Raw genomic sequence first — 15,334 nt, forward strand, 5'->3', positions numbered from 1 at the left:
TTCTTGAAGATGCTCATCTTTTTCTTTTTCTTTTTTTTTTTTAACTATGTTTTTTTTTTTTTTTTTTAGATTTTGTTTTATTCACTCATGAGAGATACAGAGCGAGAGAGAGGCAGAGACACAGGCAGAGGGAAAAGCAGGCTCCATGCTGGGAGCCTGACGTGGGACTCCATCCTGGGCCTCCAGGATCGCGCCCTGGGCTGAAGGCGGTGCTAGCTAAACCGCTGAGCCACCCGGACTTCCCCAGGATGCTCATCTTCATTGAAACTTTACTAAATAGGATTTCATACCTCCTATTTTTGGTGACTTTTAAACATTGAGCTTCCTTTTGTCTTAATGTTTAATTTAAAATCTGACTGCTGTTAAGTTAGAGATGAGATATTTAAGAAGACAGAAGATGAATTGTCTTGTTAATCTAAGCACACATATAATACAAAGATTAATTTTATTACTATTTGCCATGTTTGAACTGTCAAGGCTTTCTAGAATCTCCTATTCAGCATTACATAATGAGAAATAATTTATTAAAATAAAAAATGTATGCATGTGCACATTTTGATTAACTGGTACACAGAAAAATAGTCCCTTCATGTATTTACATTCATTTCATTTTTAATTTACTAGGTCAGTTAATTTATGGGAATGAAATGTGAGCTTCAAAATCATCTGCATTTTAAAGATGAGGTGAGGTCCATGGATATTAAAAATTATAAAGCCAAAGTTAGGACTATAGTTTGTTCTGATAATACTTAATCTGACGTTCTTGCACTATTACATCACGATTTCAAATTTCACAGATCATTAGATTTTAAAAAAAGGAAACTGACATAAGGTATTATTGACAAGTAAGAACTTTGATAAAAACCCACAAAAACCAAAACCTCTGTCACAACTATTCTCCAATATTCATTCTTTTCTAATTGGAAAATAAGGTTGGTTTTTATCAAGGTAAAGAAATTTCTCCTTACCTGGGTCCCTGGTATTCCTTAGCTGTTCTGTTTCTTCATTAGCTGCTTCTTCCAGTCCCAAGACAGTTTATCCACACCATTCAAAGCTTCCCCTAAGTATCCCTCTCATTCTGAATGGATGCTCTTATCTTGAATTATAATTCCACCAGCCAAGATTTCTGTAATCATTTCTTAAATTTTAAAATTCCTATTTGGTAAAATGGAGACAGTAACAATACTAACTCTTTTGAGAGAAATTAATTAAGGGAATGCATTTAAAGCTCTTAACACAATGAGTGGTATACGATGGTCAATAAACTGTTTTTTTTTTTGTCTTTATTAGTATCTATTTTTCCTTATTTCACTTTGAAAGGAAGCCTTAGATTCCTAAACTACCTCAAGGTTTTATCTTTGGATCTATACCTTTTCTATAATTTCACTTAATCCCATTTCACCATCTTGTCCACTAAGGAAATGAACGCCATGCTTAGTTTTAGCTAATCTGATCTCCTGCTGTTAGATCCTATGTCCTCCTTCCCTCCCTCCCTGAGATCTTGTCAATCATCCATCCCTCTTGCTCTTCACAGGGTCCTTCATTTTAGTTAATAAAATATCCTCAAGTCTGCCCCATTAAGAAATAGTTTTTTATTACCCACAGTAAGCCCAGAGCAAGTTTTGACTCATCTTTTATTACTCTGGTTCTCTATTAACATTTGTTCACCTCTACCCCTTCCTGTCTGGCTCTACCTATTAGTTCGGCAATTTCTCCCTTTCATTCCCTTTGCATATTTCTCACATAACTATAATTCTTCCCTTCTCTTTTGCTCTCTTTTTTTCCCCTTAGTAGATTGTTAACTATAAGAAATTAAAAGACTTTTATTCTTTGAATCTCCAGCAAATATCAAATTGTCAGTACTTGGTGCTCAAGAAATAATTTAGAATATGGGAGGTTGTAGAAATTGTCCTGATTTACATCTTTTTTTCTATGCTTTGTCTATCCTTAGAGATTCCTTTAATTTTAAAAGAGTTTTATTTAAGCTTTAAAATAATTGATAAAACACAGAAAGGGCACAGACTTTAAGGGTAAAAATATAGTTGGAATCTAAAAGATAAAAGAGGGGCACCTGGGTGGCTCAGTCAGTTGAGCAACAGCCTTAGGCTCAAGTCATGATCCTAGTGTCCTGGGATAGAGCCCCATGTCAGGCTCCCTGGTCAGCTGGGGGCCTGCTTCTCCCTCTGCCTCTGCTGCTCTGCCTACTTGTGCTCTCTCTCTCTCAATCTGTCAAATAAATAAATAAACTCTTTTTTAAAAAAGATACAAAGAAAATGGATGTTTCCTCATCCTTTTTTTGCCAGATTACCATCTGTCTGATTTTCACAAAATTCTGCTTTCAACTGTACAGATCTATATGAAAAGAAGTTTGGTAAGGTATGAAATATAAAGGGATCAGAATTTTATATATATATATATATATATATATATATATATATATATATAATATGTATTTTACATATAATTATATATATAATATCTAAAAAGAACCCAACACTCCTTTTCTCAATTATAAAGGATCCTGAAGCCAAGGAATTAATACATACACTAAGAGAATCATGTTTTGAAATGATAAATTATAGTTTACATAACTTTCTTTCTGTCAACTTAATGAATGTGGATCCTGGGTTCTTCTACAGTTTGGATAATATATAATGTGTTCCAGTGTGAGGTGGAAGTTATTAATTTCCACTCAAAGCATTTTTACAATTATTGATGTAGAATTTCTCATCTAGAAGCCACCGCAAGTTCTAGTACCCCAGGTTACTGTGGACAAGGATCAAGAATTTGTAAAATAGATTTTTAAAAATTGGTGTTAGCCTCTTCACAGTGTCTTATTGCTTTTGTGGCCAGACTGGGAAAAAATATGTTCCCTAGGATTTTACAGAGATCTGTATTCAGGTTCTGGAAAGGAATGTTTTCACTCAACCAGGGAAGATTATCAAATCCTCTCATGTTTTTACTCTCAATCCTTCTGGCCTCTAAGGGGATTAAAACAAACAAACAAACAAACAAACACACAAACAAACCAGACTTGCAACATCACAAATATAATATTTTTAATTTGCCAAATCACTGGGTTCATCAGTTAAAATTATCGTTTTTCTGGCCCTCACCTCCCAGACCTGCTAAATCAGATTCTCCAAGGGAGAACCCTGAGCATTTCTATTTTTATTGATGATTCTTAGGACACACAAGTTTCGAACATACTGTGGTAAATTACAGAAGCCAGAGAATGGGAAGATATAACTAGTGTGGTAATGGAACTCACAACTGGGAAATGTCCTGTTGCTCTCTGCTGAAGATTTTATCAACAGGAATAATAATGTTGCTAAGATTATGCACCAGCAATTAACACTCAAATTGACTGATAAGAAATAGACATGGTACATTAAGTACAAACTTAAAAATATGTCAGAAAACAGCTAGACTTGGCACAGTGCCATAAGAACAGATTAAAATCCCAGCCTTCAAAACAACATTCTGGTTCTTTCTTCTTTTCTTTTTTTCCTTCTCCCTCCTTTTTTGTCTTTTTCTTTTTTCTTTCTTTCTTTCTTTCTTTCTTTCTTTCTTTCTTTCTTTCTTCTTCTCTTTCTTTCTTTCTTTCTTTCTTCCTTTCTTTTTTCTTTCTTTCTTTTTTTTTCTTTCTAAGAATTGACAGTGCAGTTTAACTTACTGATACAGTTGCTTTCTTTGGAAGAAGTATTCCTAAAATATTTTATCACCAAAATGTTAGCTGTGGCAAAGGATCTGAGCCATATAAGAAAATAGTCATGAAGTAAAGCCAGTTCTCAGGTTGCTTAGAGGGATGATTTATTCCAACCAGTAGATATTTTGTAGGCTTACTGAATGGATGGCAATTTGTCATATTTTCATAATGTGGGAGGCAATATTTCCAGACTCTTGCTACTTACCAATAAGATTTCTATTATTTTGTTTAATATTTAATGGATGTTGAAATAGTATTGTTTAGAAAGTCACTAACTCTTCTGAAATGGAAAACACATGAATTACAAAAAAGGAAGAAAAAAATTTCCCAAATGGAGCTTGAATATTGCCATTAATAGAATTCCTTTTGGGAACCTGGGGACATAGTCCTAAAGAGTAGTAATGCTACAGCAGTAATTGGAATATGTTTTCTTTTAAGTAATTTAATAAACTGATTTTAATATTAATAGTGATAACTAATACTAATTATAACTTACCCTTGTTGAGTGCTTATACCTATTTTGTGCCAGGCATTGTGCTAAGTAGTTTATATCGATTAATTTATTTAATTCTCACAAAATCTCTACAAGGAAGGAATTCTATTCTTTATTCTACAATTCAGGAAACAGGGGCTTGTAAATTTAGAAAGCTGGCAAGTGGTAGTGTCAGCATTTGAACCTAGGCAGTCTGGCTCTGAGACCTATGTATTAACTATTACTCTGTAGCATTAAAGGCTTGTCTTTGCTGGAGGCACTGTGTGCCTGACTGGACTCTTGTCCGAGGTGAGCAGTGGACAGGGAAAAATAAACTGGGCATTCTTTTCCATAGCAATTCTTTTTATATTCACACCTCTGGGTTCTATATCCCCGGATATAGTGAAAGTTCAGTATATATCTCTAAAAAGAGATTATTACAAAATTGTTCAATAACTCCTACATTATAATTATGTGTCAAAGTCAGATTAATATCAATTCTAAAACTGATGTGCTATAAACTAATATATTATTTCCTATTGCTACTGCAACAGGAAAACACAATTTTGGTGACTTGAAATAATGCAAGTGTATTTTCTGATAGTTCTGGAGGTCTAAAAGTAAGCTGGTTCCCTCCAGAGGCTCTAGGGGAGAATGTTTACTTTTCTAGCTTCTAGAGGCTGCCTACATTTTTTGGTCCATGATCCTTTCCTCCATTTTCTGAGCCAGCAACAGAGCATATTTCTCCTCTCTAACTTCTGATTCCATCATCATATCCCCTCCTTTCATTCTAGCCCTCCTGTCTTCCTCTGATAAAAATCCTTATGATTATATTGAGCCCATCCAGATCATTCAGAATGATCTTCCCATCTCAAGATCCTTACTTTAGTCACATCTGCAGAGTCCCTTTGCCATGTAATATAACACATTCACTCTAGGCTCTGGAGCTTAGGGCATAGACAACCCTGGGGACCATTACTCTGCTTACTGTGATAGATTAATATATTCAGAGACTTGTATATATATTTTATTTACCCAACAGAATTTAACTGAAGAAAAAGACTAATTATTTTTAATGGAGAAACTGAGACCCAGAAAAAATGAGAAAGTGTTAAAGGAAAACAGCTTAGATTCTTCAAAGTTTCTTTTTCTTTTTTTAAAATATCAAATTAGAAAATGGAAACCATGTGAAATAGCATGTTTGCATAAGTGCCAAATAAAAATGAAAATAAGAGGCCAGCCTGTGCTTGGAGAGTCAATTGGGCAAAAAATACATTCTAATTCCTTTTTCTGCCCTAAATGCTTTTACTTGTGGAAATTTTACAATGATAAGATCCTGCACTTGACAATTCTCTTAAGTCTTTCACAAAATCACTAAAAACTGGTAAATTGTATGCATCCAGTCACATTTGGGAAAGAAAGCATATGAGGCCTTAGATTTAACACACACTTTCAGAGCCTTGCACAGTAAATTTAAAAGACCTGTGTCAAGGCATATAACTGTGGAGCATTTGGGGAAAAAATTAAAATGTATATATTAAACTAAGCAAGCAAAGAAGTAAGGAATTTATAGGTTCCAGCAAAAACATGTACAGAAAAAGACACAATTATAGTTTACTATTTGGCTTAGATATGAACATTGTCAAAACATTCTGCTGGATGGATGTTGGCAAAATATAAGAAATGGCACTATAAAGGGATTAAATCCTCAGAAATACAGGAAATCAATAGATGGTAACTAAAATTGAAAAATCAGGAAATAAATAATGTCATGAGCATATTAGCTGAAAATATGGAGGTTGGATATCAGAGGAAATAGATTAAAAGTTATCAGTGGTTACTTCTAGGAATCAGGACAGGAGGAAGGTAGAGATAGGTAAAATAAGAGACTGTATTTGGAAATATATTTTCAACTATAATTTGATTTTTACCTTTAAACCAGTATGACTTTGATAGAAATAAAAACTTTTTAAAAGAGCACTAGAAACAAATAAGTAAAGCAATCAGGATCCTGTTAGGTATTTATCAAGCATTCAATAAGTGTTATTCTTACTATTACCATTTGCTGGAGGGGGATGACAGGAGTAGGATATAAGATGAATTACAGACTCTCATCAGCATTTTTGGGTGCCTTTGGAAGTCTTCCCTCAGATTAGGACCACTACCATAAATCAACCTGACTTTCTGCTCCCAAAATATTGTGACCAACTTGAAGATGAAAAAACATACCTACCACCATTCCAGATTCAATATTCATTTACTAAAGCAGCTACCATCTTCAAGGCACTAGTGATTCACAGATGAATAATATGACATTGTTTTCTTTTCCAGTAATGTAAGGTCTACGAGGCATGATAAATATGTATTAAGTTTTGTTAATTGCCAAAGTGAAGTACAAGCAAAATACCATGTGTGCATTAAATATAGAACAATTGGTCTAGATTTTGAGTTCACAGAAGGACTCATGGAGGAGGTGGTATGTATTTTATTTAAGACTGGAGAGTGTGTTCATAGATTTAATTAAGGAATGGAAAGAAGGTAAGTCCAGAAAGAGAAAATGAGTAAAGCAAAGCCTCAAAAGGTAAAACAAAATGTGAGAAAAGCCTTATGGTTTTTGTGGCTGAAGTTCAGGGTAAAGGAGTATAGAGATACTAAAACTGATGAAGGTAGAAGATTCCCAGTTTTCATAAAGTATCTCAGTCTTAAATTTGGTTGGACCAAGGAAGGTAGGGAGAATAGATAGGAAAAGTGTTATATGAAATATAACAGAGAATAGATTTGAAAAGTGTTACATTTTAGCTATACTGAAGATTTAAAAATTTAAAAGTTAATGTTTTTGTTGTTGTTGCTTTGGAAAAAAATGTTAACCAAGCCAAGGCTAGAGAACCAGTTGAAAGAAAGAGAACTGGAATTCTTCCATTTTGGCTACTGCTGAAGGTTTAACGTGCATAAATAGAGAATAAATCATGGAACTTTTCAGGTTCTAGAATTCTGTTAAAATAATTTATCTAATGATATTTCATGTCCCATTTTTCTTTGAAGATTAATAACTTTAAATATTTATTTAATGATGTGATTTAGTGGAGTTTCTTTTTTTTAGCCTACCAGGTTCAACTGAAGCCTACACTATTTTCAATATTTTTAGAATCTAAGCAAATGAAAAAAATATTTCCTCTATGAACTTTCTCAGACCAGTTAGAATGTTGATTGTCTCTTCTTTGTGACAACAGTGACTGATTTATGAAGATCTACACTTTTGATTGGCAGTTAAATCTTTGATTGACTAAAAAATGCCAATGTATTTGATTTAAAAAATAGTTTCAAAATGTAAATACCGTAGAGGAAAAAGAGTCTATGGGAATCTTGGTGAAAAATTAAGCTGAAAACAAATAAGTTATGAAATAGTGGCTCTTGTAAAAATTAAACATGGGATAAGGGAAAGCCTGACTTCCCTTGATCTGTTCACTTCTATCAAGTTAGTTCCTTTGAGGTTGGAGTAAAATCATCAGCCCAGGCCTCTTTGTATCTGAAAGGTAGCTCTCAGACATTCAATATTTCTATCCTCAACCACCAGAGCCTCTCTACCATGGTCAGTCTGTAGTCCAACAGAACTAATTCTCACTAACCCCATTATACTTATATATGTGGTTTCAAAATCATCAATATCCCACCTCATCCTCCATACTTGCATTCTAATTTCCAATTAACTGGTTGCATTCTTTATTTTGTCCTAATCACCAAAGCCTCTCTATCTACAGAAACACTTTTGCTATTCCTACCTAAATTTATGCCTTGTCATAGTTTCTCTAAATGTTCCTTTTATCCTCTTGCTCTAAAAGAAACTTGGCTTTCTCTTAAGAACCTTGTTTTCCCTACAGTTCTCTCAAGAGATCCTGTGGTTGCTTTGTACTGGGCCAATTGAGCTAAAGTGGAACTATGAATCTCAGAATTCTCTTCCTTGTAAGGCTTTTGGGGAAGGTTGGCTACAAGAATAATTTGCATGGGATTTGAAATACAAAAGCGAAGCGGTAGCCATTATGCTCTGAAGGTCAGTGAAGTGTGCCAGTACCATAGTTTCACTGCTCTCCTGGCTCATCTTATTTTCATGGGGCAGCATGAAATTCTTCCTAATCACCTTTAGTTTCTCCAAGTTCTGTGCCAGGTATGTGTGTAGCTCCACGGAGAAAATCTTCATCTTCTGCGGGTCACCTGTCTTGTCAATCTTGGAGGCAATGAGAAGGTGTCAAGGGAGAGGATAGGCAAGAGGGTGGTTATAATGATGGCCAGGATAATTTAAAATGGGCAAGGAGATGGAAGAGGACATTTTGGAGATGAGGAAAAATAAATGGTAATAGTATTAATGAATTATTTTCTCTAATAAAATTGAAGGATTGTTGCAGTGAGGATATAATAATGTGTTGGCTGGAGAGTTGTGTGGTGGTGACTGGAGAATGGGATACATGGAATTAAGATTTTAAGGTAAAGATTCTATTATTGGTAACCACCAGGCTAGGGTTAATAGTGGAAGTGAATGGATAAGATGGGTCAGAAAAAAAAATCATTGAAGGAAAGGCATTCAAAATACAGGGTATTAGAACTATTATCTATATGGATATTGAACTTACCAAGAGTTAATATTGGATTGTAAATTATGGTAAGTGATAGAATGCAAATGCAAAATGCAAAAGAATACATATAATTCCATTTATATGAACTACAAAGAACAGGCAAAGCTAATCTAATATGAGAGAAACCTGAAAAGCTATTGTCCTGTCTGTGTGGTAGGGTGGGTAGTGGATGCTGACTGAGAATGGACACAGGTGAATTTCCTGGAATGATATAAAAGCTCTATATCTGATTTGGTGATGGTAACATGGATGTATAATCTGACAAAACTAATTTAAATGCACACCTTAATCTTTACATTTTATTGTATAGAGTATACTTCAGTGAGGAAAATATATCAAAAACCAAAAATGTTTAAAGAATATGAAAGAGAGAGAGAGAGGAGGAAGGAAGGAAGAAAAAGAGGCTGGCTTGGCATTGGAGGGAGTGACAGTGAACCAGGAATGAAAGCATCGAGATGAAAGCAATAAAAAAGGTAGTGGGTGATATAATATAACATGAGATTTTATAATGAGATGAGGGACAGAATTTAGGGAAGAATAGGGAGAGTAATTACAACCAATAATGACAAACAAAGATAACACCTAGCTGACCTCCAGACACAGTTTCAGAAGATCTGTGGGAGAATATAAAAAGCTACCAAGCTCGGCTGAGGTTCAATTAAGTAAACAGAAATACTGTGAGCAATATAAAACAAGGACATTTATTATACAGATCAGATTTTACACTTTTGCAAGAACTAGTGAATGAGTCTATGGAAGGCTCTAGTGTTTGCCTCTGGGGGTGGCTAAGAGTCACTGTAGGTCTGCAGGACCAACAATTAGGAGAAAAAAGCTTGAAGGTAAGAAAAACAAGTAAAATTAGAATGCATAAAGATAAACCAGAACCTATGTATTTGTCATTGTCTTGCTATCTTGACAGTGTAGTTGATGGGAAGGAGCAGGAAGATGGAAAAATCTAAAACACCATCCACTTAATCCACTAATTCAAGACTGGGAAAAGAAAACCATGCTGAGTGATTTAACTTCAAATTCATGGTTAGGGGACTTAGGTGAATTCCTTGACAATCATAGTATAGTTTTCTGGTCCATGTGTTCTCCCACTCTTGTATAATACTATTTTATACTTACTCATCTCTGCTCAAATCTCCAACACATCTGATTTTCAATTTTGGCTTTTGCTTTTGGTTCCTACTGCATTGAGAAAATTGAAGCAATCAAAAGGAAGCTTCCACAAACTCACCACCACATCTATTCATTTATTCTATCTGTGTTCTTATGATCTCTTCCCCCTTAAGCTATAATCTTAAGGTTGAGACCTACATTTTAAAATAAATCTCATCTAATTTCTTTACCCAAAGGCACTATTTCAGTAATTTTGCATCCCCTTTCCCAAATTACCAATTTTTCCTTCTCTAATAGGTCATTCTCATCAGCACACAAATACTTTTGTCTCTTCCATCTTAAAAACCAAAAAGACATTAAAATGACCTTAAAATGCATTCTCTTTGAATGCATTTCTCTTCTGTTATCCTACTTATCTGCCCTCCTTTGCATGAAGCTTTTGTAAAAGAATTTTCTATATGTAATTATTGTCTCTAAGTCTTCTCCTTCCATTATCTTTTCCAATTAGGCTTTAAATCTCATTGCTCCCATGAATTGCTCTTGTTAAATAAGGTCTCATTCACAAAAAGACCATTCCTTATGGGCCTATAGCATTTCTGTAAATTTTGTGAGAAGAGACACCGACTCCCTTTGTTCTAGAATATGTTTTAAGGATGTGTGTGTAGCAACCAACCTGGAAAGATAGAAATAGTGTCTCCCCATGGGATAAAAGTCAAGCACGAGTACTGCTCATTATAAAAGATCAGGATACCCTAAGCTTAGGGATTTTTTGCTCTAATGCAACCCACTGTCCATGGACTCATCTGGGCCCTCTATATCATCCTGTGAGAATTGGGGCTTGAGGACAAATGTATACCATAGTTCATCTGTCCATCAAGTCTCTGCTTAAACTTAAACTCATAGATGCTTACAATGAATATACCTCATTCATTTGAGACTATCATCATGGGACACGTGGATGGCTCAGTGGGTTAACCATCTGCTTTCCACTCAGGTCATGATCTCAGGGTCCTGGGATCGAGCCCTGCACCAGACTCAGTCTGCTACTTATGTAGTATGTTTATTTTCTGCCTCCCTCATCTTCTTGGGGACAGAGATCTTTTTCTGTTTTGTTCACCAACATATTCCTAGTGTCTAAAACAAGATTTGGTGCATAGTAGCTGTTCAATAACTATATGTTAAAAGGATAGGTAAATTCACTTTTTATTCCTCTGATATTTCTACGAGTAGCTTCTTTTTATTTCTTTTTCTTTTTTTAAAGTGAGCTCCACACTGAGTGGAAACTGCCCTCCTCCACTGGGTGAGGGCCCAACGCAGAGCTTGACCTCACAACCCTGGCATCAAGACCTGAGCTGAGATGAAGAGATGGACACTTAACCAACTGAGCCATCCAGATGCTACTCTACTAGTAGCTTCTTTTAATTCTGCTATGAAAATTCTTTATGCACATCAGTCAAGGTTTTGAAAATTCATTCAAAACAAAGTAAATTTTTAAGGTTTAATGTAATATGTAAACATTGAAAGGGACTTGTCAAATTTTCCAGTATTTTTCTTTTTCTCTGGTAAAATCTTATACATTTGATAACATTTAAATTAGTCCTATGGTCATGATCTAAAACAATAGAAATTCTTTCAACAGAAATTGAATGGATCAATTTCTGTTCCACAGGTGTTGATCCCAAAGGCACTTTTTAATGAACATCCTGCCTACTAAACTCCATTTAGGAATTTGCTTCATAGAGAGCCCAAACTGACCTGTGATACTTAATAACAGGAATGTTTTAAGAAAGCAGGTGCTAAGATGGGAATGTGGAACTGCATCACTTACTGTCTGCTGGCAATGAGGACCCTATAGAACAGAAATAGCTCCTAGCTATCTAGCCCCCCTATCTAATTGTTAGAACTTTTATCAGTAGTGATTTGGATGGCATGCCAATGAAAGGACTGAATTAGCTTTTGTGATGTATCATGAGTCTAATAAATATGGAAGAAATGGTAATTTGAAGGATTGTGGGATGCTAACATGACTCACCCTTCCCTATTGAAATGACCAACTCTGTTTTGCTTGGAGATAATATAGAAGCTTTTTCCATGCAAGACTTGTTCTTTCCTCAGGATCTGTTTTAATTCCCTACTAAATTACTGGGTCTATATCTAGGCTACATCACAGAATAGCTGAGTTAGGAATGTGCTGAATCTGATAAAGGAGGAAAATGACTCTATCCTTTTGGATGGACTCTGAAGATCTTGTCAGCAGTGTGCCAACAAAAGCCAAGAAAATATGTGTTGTCTTTAATTTTGAGGGCTTTTGACCAAAACAGCCAGTGCATAAGATTGGATAAGGGAAAGTTTATTAATTTAAAACCCCTCTCCCAGAATACTAGATTTAACACCTTGGTAATAACACTAGGAGATGGTATAAATTTACTTTTAGGATGTCTCCAAGAAGCATTGAATAATCAATGACCTATGCTAACTTAAGTTGAAGTGCCAGATATCACTTTGGCAGAGAGCAAAAACTGTTTAAAGGCTCAAGGAAGTGGGCATGCTATGTAAGGCAAAGAGATATTACAGGTGATTAAGTGCCATGCAAAGACCCAGAAGGTAGAACATTTATTAAAGCTATAAGAAATGTGCCATTGAAAGGGTGACCAGCATTGCTAAAATTAGTAGTGCTCGTTTTCCTCTGTAGGACAAGGTTGACAATGAGAAGATATTAGAGAATTAGGATCACTGATAGCAATAGGGATGATAAGACTGGAAAAATAGAGGCAATTTGGTAGAGTTAACTATTAGAAGTTAAGTAGATGAAATGTTCATATCTAATGGTAAAGTAGAAGGAGAAGCAGGGCTTTGCAAATTTAATAGAACACGATGACTCTAGAGATAAAATAAGTGAGTAGAAAATAAGGATATACTCATTTTTATGAGAAACTAAAGGTGGGTGATTATAAGTCTCAGGACAATTTCTCCAATATAAGGCTATAATTTCCTTCCCAATTTCTATAACCTGAGCTACTTTTTGGATCTGGAGCCCACTCTTAAAGAAGAGGCCACTCCCCCTGGAATAATGACCCTGAAAAATTATGGCAGGCGTGCTAGGTAAAGATTTCCATCCTTCCACAATGGGATTTATAACCATTTTCTTGGGTGAAATTACACAGTAGGGAAAAAGAAATGCACAAACATTTCAAGATCTATAAGGCACAAAATCCGAGTTGTTGCTAATACCTTGAGACTGAAAACATCATTACAGGCTCCTGCTAGAGCTGAGGCATATATAAGACAGGTTAAAAGTGAAATTATGGTAAACATCCAAGCATAGTGGGTCCACTGGTTCTGTGAACCTACCTAAAGGTCGTTTCTATGGTTTTTGATTGTATATTCAGAATATAAATAATTTGTATTTGGCAAAACACCATCATTGGGTTCTTTTGGGAAATAAAATCTATCACAGTTGGGAAGGCCAAATGAAAGTCTTTGAAACTGCCCTCCTTTCTTCCCCAGTCCAGTCAAGAAAGAAATCAAAACAAATATTTTGCTCCAGAAGGATTATAACAATTAGTGCCACTCTAAGAGATCTAAAGGGTTTAAGACTGGTGATTTCTATCATATCTCCATTTAACTTATCAGTTTGGTGCCCAAGCAACAATCAGAAGGATCCTAGAAAATGACTACCACCAAATCAATTAAAAGAAATCCTCAATTACATCTATGCCATGTATTGTATGCTCTATTTTTTGCTAGAAGAGATTAATATGACCTCAGCTACATGATATGCAGCCACTGATTTGACAAATGAGTTATTTTTCATTCCTAGAAAAAAAAAAGAGGATCAGAAATAGTTTGGATTTATATAGAAAGGCCAACAGTATATATTTACCATTTTGCTACATGACTACATTATTTCTCTTATCCTTTACTATAATATAGCCCCAAGAGATCTGTTCTGTCTGGACATTCTGCATGACATCACATTGATCCATGACTTAATGCTGATCGGATAGGATGTGCCAAAGCTGGCTAGAGTGTTGGAAACCTTGGTAAGAATGTGAGAGATAAGCTCTATAAAGATTTAGAAGCCTACTTCATTGGTAAAATTTTTAGGGGTCCAGGGATTAGGGGCATGCTTCAATATCTCATCAAAGGCAAATGACAAAACAAATAATTTCATCTTTCATTTCCAGTATGGCAAAGGAAGCACAGCACCTTTGTGCTTCCTGTTGAATTCTTTGGATTTTGAGGCAGCATACCTAGGAATAATACCTAGGAATAATACCTAGGAAGCATACCTAGGAATAATGATCTGATGCATAATCTGGATGATTCTAAACACTGACATATTTGACATATTTGAACGCCTCTCAGAGCAGGAAAATGGCCCTGCAGCAGGTCTAGTCTGTGCTGCAAGCTTCCCTGCCTGTTGGGTCATGACCCTGCAAACCCTATGGCACTAGTCATTGTAGCAGTAGGAAAAGGTGCTGTTCAAATGAGAAAGTCACAATTTAGACTACTAGGTTTCTAGAGCAAAGTCATGGTATCTTTAGCTGACAATTATATATCTTTGCAAAACCACTTCCAGGCCTGCTACTGGATGCTGGTAAAGATAAAGCCTGACCGTGAATGAAGTACTACAGTAGGCTGAAAAATTGCTCCCTTAAAGATACCTACATTCAAATTCCTGGAACCAGTGAATGTTTTTACAGGCAAAGTCTTTAACAGATGCAATTAAATTAAGAATTTTGAAGTAGAAAGATTATTCTGGATTATCTGGGTGGGATCTAAATACAATGACATATATACTCATAGGAGGGGGACAGGAGATAATGCAATTGTGAAGGCAAAGATTAGGGTGATGCAGCCACAAAGCAAGGAATGATGGCCACTGCCAGGAGCTGAAAGGTAAAGAATAGATTCTTCTGTACAGCCTCTAAACAGAGTGGTCTTGCTGACACCTTGATTTTGGCCCAAAGTTACTGATTTTGGACTGCTAGCCTCCAAAAGTATGAGAGAATACACATATGTTCTTTAAGCTTAACATTTGTGAGAATTTGTGACAGCAGCCATAGGAAATGAATGCAAATACTGAGTGACCTGATAGCCATAACTACTTATTGTAAGTTGGTTTCTGTCAGAACTACCAAGTCATAAGGTTGGGCAGGCCCAACAACAATCTACTGGTATGTGGAGGTGGCATACTCAGGTTCAAGCAAAAGCAGTACTAGATGGCATAGGAGCAAGTACCCAAGACACTCATGTCACTTGCCACTGTTGAAGTAGTACTTCTCCATTAGCTTATACCTATAGACATGCGGAGAATCTTTGAACTAAGCCTCTGTCTGGTTCACAATTGGGTTAGTTCAATGGATACAAGTTGAAAATGTCAGGCATCTGCAACACAGT

At 35.6% G+C, this 15,334-nt stretch overlaps 1 long non-coding RNA gene across 2 annotated transcripts in view; it reads right to left on the bottom strand.

Moving 5' to 3' along the window:
* Positions 1-3,038: 3,038 nt before the first annotated feature.
* LOC144284423 (uncharacterized) overlaps positions 3,039-15,334 on the bottom strand; it is a 302,816-nt gene continuing 290,520 nt past the window's right edge. For both annotated transcript variants that reach the window (XR_013352779.1, XR_013352778.1), the window contains one exon: positions 3,039-8,403. This is a non-coding gene — a long non-coding RNA (uncharacterized LOC144284423). The remainder of the gene's footprint in view (positions 8,404-15,334) is intronic.

This window comes from Canis aureus, chromosome 15, assembly GCF_053574225.1.
Source record: "Canis aureus isolate CA01 chromosome 15, VMU_Caureus_v.1.0, whole genome shotgun sequence".
Lineage (NCBI taxonomy): Eukaryota > Metazoa > Chordata > Mammalia > Carnivora > Canidae > Canis > Canis aureus.